Source organism: Orbicella franksi, unplaced genomic scaffold, assembly GCF_964199315.1.
Source record: "Orbicella franksi unplaced genomic scaffold, jaOrbFran1.1 SCAFFOLD_284, whole genome shotgun sequence".
Taxonomy (NCBI): domain Eukaryota; kingdom Metazoa; phylum Cnidaria; class Anthozoa; order Scleractinia; family Merulinidae; genus Orbicella; species Orbicella franksi.
In genome coordinates, this window is record NW_027670921.1 from 25,817 (window position 1) to 31,816 (window position 6,000).

Sequence of the window (6,000 nt, forward strand, 5' to 3'; positions counted from 1 at the left end):
ACAACATTTTGAAAACAGAGGGATCAATGATGTGGAGGCGTATGGAAATCTTCTCTGAAGAGTCCAGTCCCAAAATGGGTCCAAAAGTCTACAACACGGCGTATTCCCAGGTGGTCACCCAGCCAGGTACTGACGCCGCCCAACAGGACTTGACTTCGGTGATCGGACGAGAACCGGTACGTTCCCTGTGGTGTGGTCGTAGACGAAAGAAACAACTCAAACCTTGCCCAATTGCTTGGACTCTCTTTTAAGTCTCTTAGAAGGAAGGCCTTTAATTGCTGTTGTGATGAATTTCCAATTACGTCTCGGCTACTTAACCCAGAGATTCCAAAGCCAGCTAAGACTTCAAATCACAAAAGGGCGATTCTCCAATGGTCAGTCATCAAAGCCACATTCAAGAGATTGCCTCCAGTGTGCTGCTCAGTGTTGCAGTGCTGTAATCAAACAAGAAAATCTTCTAATATGCTGTCAACTTGCTGGAAAAATAATTCCAAAAAAAAAAAGACAACATTTTGAAAACAGAGGGATCAATGATGTGGAGGCGTATGGAAATCTTCTCTAAGAGTCCAGTCCCAAAATGGGTCCAAAAGTCTACAACACGGCGTATTCCCAGGTGGTCACCCAGCCAGGTACTGACGCCGCCCAACAGGACTTGACTTCGGTGATCGGACGAGAACCGGTACGTTCCCTGTGGTGTGGTCGTAGACGAAAGAAACAACTCAAACCTTGCCCAATTGCTTGGACTCTCTTTTAAGTCTCTTAGAAGGAAGGCCTTTAATTGCTGTTGTGATGAATTTCCAATTACGTCTCGGCTACTTAACCCAGAGATTCCAAAGCCAGCTAAGACTTCAAATCACAAAAGGGCGATTCTCCAATGGTCAGTCATCAAAGCCACATTCAAGAGATTGCCTCCAGTGTGCTGCTCAGTGTTGCAGTGCTGTAATCAAACAAGAAAATCTTCTAATATGCTGTCAACTTGCTGGAAAAATAATTCCAAAAAAAAAAAGACAACATTTTGAAAACAGAGGGATCAATGATGTGGAGGCGTATGGAAATCTTCTCTGAAGAGTCCAGTCCCAAAATGGGTCCAAAAGTCTACAACACGGCGTATTCCCAGGTGGTCACCCAGCCAGGTACTGACGCCGCCCAACAGGACTTGACTTCGGTGATCGGACGAGAACCGGTACGTTCCCTGTGGTGTGGTCGTAGACGAAAGAAACAACTCAAACCTTGCCCAATTGCTTGGACTCTCTTTTAAGTCTCTTAGAAGGAAGGCCTTTAATTGCTGTTGTGATGAATTTCCAATTACGTCTCGGCTACTTAACCCAGAGATTCCAAAGCCAGCTAAGACTTCAAATCACAAAAGGGCGATTCTCCAATGGTCAGTCATCAAAGCCACATTCAAGAGATTGCCTCCAGTGTGCTGCTCAGTGTTGCAGTGCTGTAATCAAACAAGAAAATCTTCTAATATGCTGTCAACTTGCTGGAAAAATAATTCCAAAAAAAAAAAGACAACATTTTGAAAACAGAGGGATCAATGATGTGGAGGCGTATGGAAATCTTCTCTGAAGAGTCCAGTCCCAAAATGGGTCCAAAAGTCTACAACACGGCGTATTCCCAGGTGGTCACCCAGCCAGGTACTGACGCCGCCCAACAGGACTTGACTTCGGTGATCGGACGAGAACCGGTACGTTCCCTGTGGTGTGGTCGTAGACGAAAGAAACAACTCAAACCTTGCCCAATTGCTTGGACTCTCTTTTAAGTCTCTTAGAAGGAAGGCCTTTAATTGCTGTTGTGATGAATTTCCAATTACGTCTCGGCTACTTAACCCAGAGATTCCAAAGCCAGCTAAGACTTCAAATCACAAAAGGGCGATTCTCCAATGGTCAGTCATCAAAGCCACATTCAAGAGATTGCCTCCAGTGTGCTGCTCAGTGTTGCAGTGCTGTAATCAAACAAGAAAATCTTCTAATATGCTGTCAACTTGCTGGAAAAATAATTCCAAAAAAAAAAAGACAACATTTTGAAAACAGAGGGATCAATGATGTGGAGGCGTATGGAAATCTTCTCTGAAGAGTCCAGTCCCAAAATGGGTCCAAAAGTCTACAACACGGCGTATTCCCAGGTGGTCACCCAGCCAGGTACTGACGCCGCCCAACAGGACTTGACTTCGGTGATCGGACGAGAACCGGTACGTTCCCTGTGGTGTGGTCGTAGACGAAAGAAACAACTCAAACCTTGCCCAATTGCTTGGACTCTCTTTTAAGTCTCTTAGAAGGAAGGCCTTTAATTGCTGTTGTGATGAATTTCCAATTACGTCTCGGCTACTTAACCCAGAGATTCCAAAGCCAGCTAAGACTTCAAATCACAAAAGGGCGATTCTCCAATGGTCAGTCATCAAAGCCACATTCAAGAGATTGCCTCCAGTGTGCTGCTCAGTGTTGCAGTGCTGTAATCAAACAAGAAAATCTTCTAATATGCTGTCAACTTGCTGGAAAAATAATTCCAAAAAAAAAAAGACAACATTTTGAAAACAGAGGGATCAATGATGTGGAGGCGTATGGAAATCTTCTCTGAAGAGTCCAGTCCCAAAATGGGTCCAAAAGTCTACAACACGGCGTATTCCCAGGTGGTCACCCAGCCAGGTACTGACGCCGCCCAACAGGACTTGACTTCGGTGATCGGACGAGAACCGGTACGTTCCCTGTGGTGTGGTCGTAGACGAAAGAAACAACTCAAACCTTGCCCAATTGCTTGGACTCTCTTTTAAGTCTCTTAGAAGGAAGGCCTTTAATTGCTGTTGTGATGAATTTCCAATTACGTCTCGGCTACTTAACCCAGAGATTCCAAAGCCAGCTAAGACTTCAAATCACAAAAGGGCGATTCTCCAATGGTCAGTCATCAAAGCCACATTCAAGAGATTGCCTCCAGTGTGCTGCTCAGTGTTGCAGTGCTGTAATCAAACAAGAAAATCTTCTAATATGCTGTCAACTTGCTGGAAAAATAATTCCAAAAAAAAAAAGACAACATTTTGAAAACAGAGGGATCAATGATGTGGAGGCGTATGGAAATCTTCTCTGAAGAGTCCAGTCCCAAAATGGGTCCAAAAGTCTACAACACGGCGTATTCCCAGGTGGTCACCCAGCCAGGTACTGACGCCGCCCAACAGGACTTGACTTCGGTGATCGGACGAGAACCGGTACGTTCCCTGTGGTGTGGTCGTAGACGAAAGAAACAACTCAAACCTTGCCCAATTGCTTGGACTCTCTTTTAAGTCTCTTAGAAGGAAGGCCTTTAATTGCTGTTGTGATGAATTTCCAATTACGTCTCGGCTACTTAACCCAGAGATTCCAAAGCCAGCTAAGACTTCAAATCACAAAAGGGCGATTCTCCAATGGTCAGTCATCAAAGCCACATTCAAGAGATTGCCTCCAGTGTGCTGCTCAGTGTTGCAGTGCTGTAATCAAACAAGAAAATCTTCTAATATGCTGTCAACTTGCTGGAAAAATAATTCCAAAAAAAAAAAGACAACATTTTGAAAACAGAGGGATCAATGATGTGGAGGCGTATGGAAATCTTCTCTGAAGAGTCCAGTCCCAAAATGGGTCCAAAAGTCTACAACACGGCGTATTCCCAGGTGGTCACCCAGCCAGGTACTGACGCCGCCCAACAGGACTTGACTTCGGTGATCGGACGAGAACCGGTACGTTCCCTGTGGTGTGGTCGTAGACGAAAGAAACAACTCAAACCTTGCCCAATTGCTTGGACTCTCTTTTAAGTCTCTTAGAAGGAAGGCCTTTAATTGCTGTTGTGATGAATTTCCAATTACGTCTCGGCTACTTAACCCAGAGATTCCAAAGCCAGCTAAGACTTCAAATCACAAAAGGGCGATTCTCCAATGGTCAGTCATCAAAGCCACATTCAAGAGATTGCCTCCAGTGTGCTGCTCAGTGTTGCAGTGCTGTAATCAAACAAGAAAATCTTCTAATATGCTGTCAACTTGCTGGAAAAATAATTCCAAAAAAAAAAAGACAACATTTTGAAAACAGAGGGATCAATGATGTGGAGGCGTATGGAAATCTTCTCTGAAGAGTCCAGTCCCAAAATGGGTCCAAAAGTCTACAACACGGCGTATTCCCAGGTGGTCACCCAGCCAGGTACTGACGCCGCCCAACAGGACTTGACTTCGGTGATCGGACGAGAACCGGTACGTTCCCTGTGGTGTGGTCGTAGACGAAAGAAACAACTCAAACCTTGCCCAATTGCTTGGACTCTCTTTTAAGTCTCTTAGAAGGAAGGCCTTTAATTGCTGTTGTGATGAATTTCCAATTACGTCTCGGCTACTTAACCCAGAGATTCCAAAGCCAGCTAAGACTTCAAATCACAAAAGGGCGATTCTCCAATGGTCAGTCATCAAAGCCACATTCAAGAGATTGCCTCCAGTGTGCTGCTCAGTGTTGCAGTGCTGTAATCAAACAAGAAAATCTTCTAATATGCTGTCAACTTGCTGGAAAAATAATTCCAAAAAAAAAAAGACAACATTTTGAAAACAGAGGGATCAATGATGTGGAGGCGTATGGAAATCTTCTCTGAAGAGTCCAGTCCCAAAATGGGTCCAAAAGTCTACAACACGGCGTATTCCCAGGTGGTCACCCAGCCAGGTACTGACGCCGCCCAACAGGACTTGACTTCGGTGATCGGACGAGAACCGGTACGTTCCCTGTGGTGTGGTCGTAGACGAAAGAAACAACTCAAACCTTGCCCAATTGCTTGGACTCTCTTTTAAGTCTCTTAGAAGGAAGGCCTTTAATTGCTGTTGTGATGAATTTCCAATTACGTCTCGGCTACTTAACCCAGAGATTCCAAAGCCAGCTAAGACTTCAAATCACAAAAGGGCGATTCTCCAATGGTCAGTCATCAAAGCCACATTCAAGAGATTGCCTCCAGTGTGCTGCTCAGTGTTGCAGTGCTGTAATCAAACAAGAAAATCTTCTAATATGCTGTCAACTTGCTGGAAAAATAATTCCAAAAAAAAAAAGACAACATTTTGAAAACAGAGGGATCAATGATGTGGAGGCGTATGGAAATCTTCTCTGAAGAGTCCAGTCCCAAAATGGGTCCAAAAGTCTACAACACGGCGTATTCCCAGGTGGTCACCCAGCCAGGTACTGACGCCGCCCAACAGGACTTGACTTCGGTGATCGGACGAGAACCGGTACGTTCCCTGTGGTGTGGTCGTAGACGAAAGAAACAACTCAAACCTTGCCCAATTGCTTGGACTCTCTTTTAAGTCTCTTAGAAGGAAGGCCTTTAATTGCTGTTGTGATGAATTTCCAATTACGTCTCGGCTACTTAACCCAGAGATTCCAAAGCCAGCTAAGACTTCAAATCACAAAAGGGCGATTCTCCAATGGTCAGTCATCAAAGCCACATTCAAGAGATTGCCTCCAGTGTGCTGCTCAGTGTTGCAGTGCTGTAATCAAACAAGAAAATCTTCTAATATGCTGTCAACTTGCTGGAAAAATAATTCCAAAAAAAAAAAGACAACATTTTGAAAACAGAGGGATCAATGATGTGGAGGCGTATGGAAATCTTCTCTGAAGAGTCCAGTCCCAAAATGGGTCCAAAAGTCTACAACACGGCGTATTCCCAGGTGGTCACCCAGCCAGGTACTGACGCCGCCCAACAGGACTTGACTTCGGTGATCGGACGAGAACCGGTACGTTCCCTGTGGTGTGGTCGTAGACGAAAGAAACAACTCAAACCTTGCCCAATTGCTTGGACTCTCTTTTAAGTCTCTTAGAAGGAAGGCCTTTAATTGCTGTTGTGATGAATTTCCAATTACGTCTCGGCTACTTAACCCAGAGATTCCAAAGCCAGCTAAGACTTCAAATCACAAAAGGGCGATTCTCCAATGGTCAGTCATCAAAGCCACATTCAAGAGATTGCCTCCAGTGTGCTGCTCAGTGTTGCAGTGCTGTAATCAAACAAGAAAATCTT

General features: G+C 44.8%; 12 non-coding genes across 12 annotated transcripts; all 12 read right to left on the bottom strand.

Moving 5' to 3' along the window:
• Positions 1-85: 85 nt before the first annotated feature.
• On the bottom strand, positions 86-204 carry LOC145476178 (5S ribosomal RNA). Its single transcript, XR_014046883.1, has one exon. It is a non-coding gene; the product is annotated as a 5S ribosomal RNA (ribosomal RNA).
• Positions 205-588: 384 nt separating this feature from the next.
• LOC145476179 (5S ribosomal RNA) lies at positions 589-707 on the bottom strand. Its single transcript, XR_014046884.1, has one exon. It is a non-coding gene; the product is annotated as a 5S ribosomal RNA (ribosomal RNA).
• Positions 708-1,092: 385 nt separating this feature from the next.
• On the bottom strand, positions 1,093-1,211 carry LOC145476180 (5S ribosomal RNA). The gene has a single exon (XR_014046885.1). It is a non-coding gene; the product is annotated as a 5S ribosomal RNA (ribosomal RNA).
• A 385-nt stretch (positions 1,212-1,596) lies between these two features.
• On the bottom strand, positions 1,597-1,715 carry LOC145476182 (5S ribosomal RNA). The gene has a single exon (XR_014046887.1). It is a non-coding gene; the product is annotated as a 5S ribosomal RNA (ribosomal RNA).
• A 385-nt stretch (positions 1,716-2,100) lies between these two features.
• LOC145476183 (5S ribosomal RNA) lies at positions 2,101-2,219 on the bottom strand. Its single transcript, XR_014046888.1, has one exon. It is a non-coding gene; the product is annotated as a 5S ribosomal RNA (ribosomal RNA).
• A 385-nt stretch (positions 2,220-2,604) lies between these two features.
• Positions 2,605-2,723, bottom strand: LOC145476184 (5S ribosomal RNA). The gene has a single exon (XR_014046889.1). It is a non-coding gene; the product is annotated as a 5S ribosomal RNA (ribosomal RNA).
• Positions 2,724-3,108: 385 nt separating this feature from the next.
• On the bottom strand, positions 3,109-3,227 carry LOC145476185 (5S ribosomal RNA). Its single transcript, XR_014046890.1, has one exon. It is a non-coding gene; the product is annotated as a 5S ribosomal RNA (ribosomal RNA).
• A 385-nt stretch (positions 3,228-3,612) lies between these two features.
• On the bottom strand, positions 3,613-3,731 carry LOC145476186 (5S ribosomal RNA). Its single transcript, XR_014046891.1, has one exon. It is a non-coding gene; the product is annotated as a 5S ribosomal RNA (ribosomal RNA).
• Positions 3,732-4,116: 385 nt separating this feature from the next.
• LOC145476122 (5S ribosomal RNA) lies at positions 4,117-4,235 on the bottom strand. Its single transcript, XR_014046834.1, has one exon. It is a non-coding gene; the product is annotated as a 5S ribosomal RNA (ribosomal RNA).
• A 385-nt stretch (positions 4,236-4,620) lies between these two features.
• Positions 4,621-4,739, bottom strand: LOC145476123 (5S ribosomal RNA). The gene has a single exon (XR_014046835.1). It is a non-coding gene; the product is annotated as a 5S ribosomal RNA (ribosomal RNA).
• Positions 4,740-5,124: 385 nt separating this feature from the next.
• On the bottom strand, positions 5,125-5,243 carry LOC145476124 (5S ribosomal RNA). Its single transcript, XR_014046836.1, has one exon. It is a non-coding gene; the product is annotated as a 5S ribosomal RNA (ribosomal RNA).
• Positions 5,244-5,628: 385 nt separating this feature from the next.
• Positions 5,629-5,747, bottom strand: LOC145476125 (5S ribosomal RNA). Its single transcript, XR_014046837.1, has one exon. It is a non-coding gene; the product is annotated as a 5S ribosomal RNA (ribosomal RNA).
• Positions 5,748-6,000: the final 253 nt, after the last annotated feature.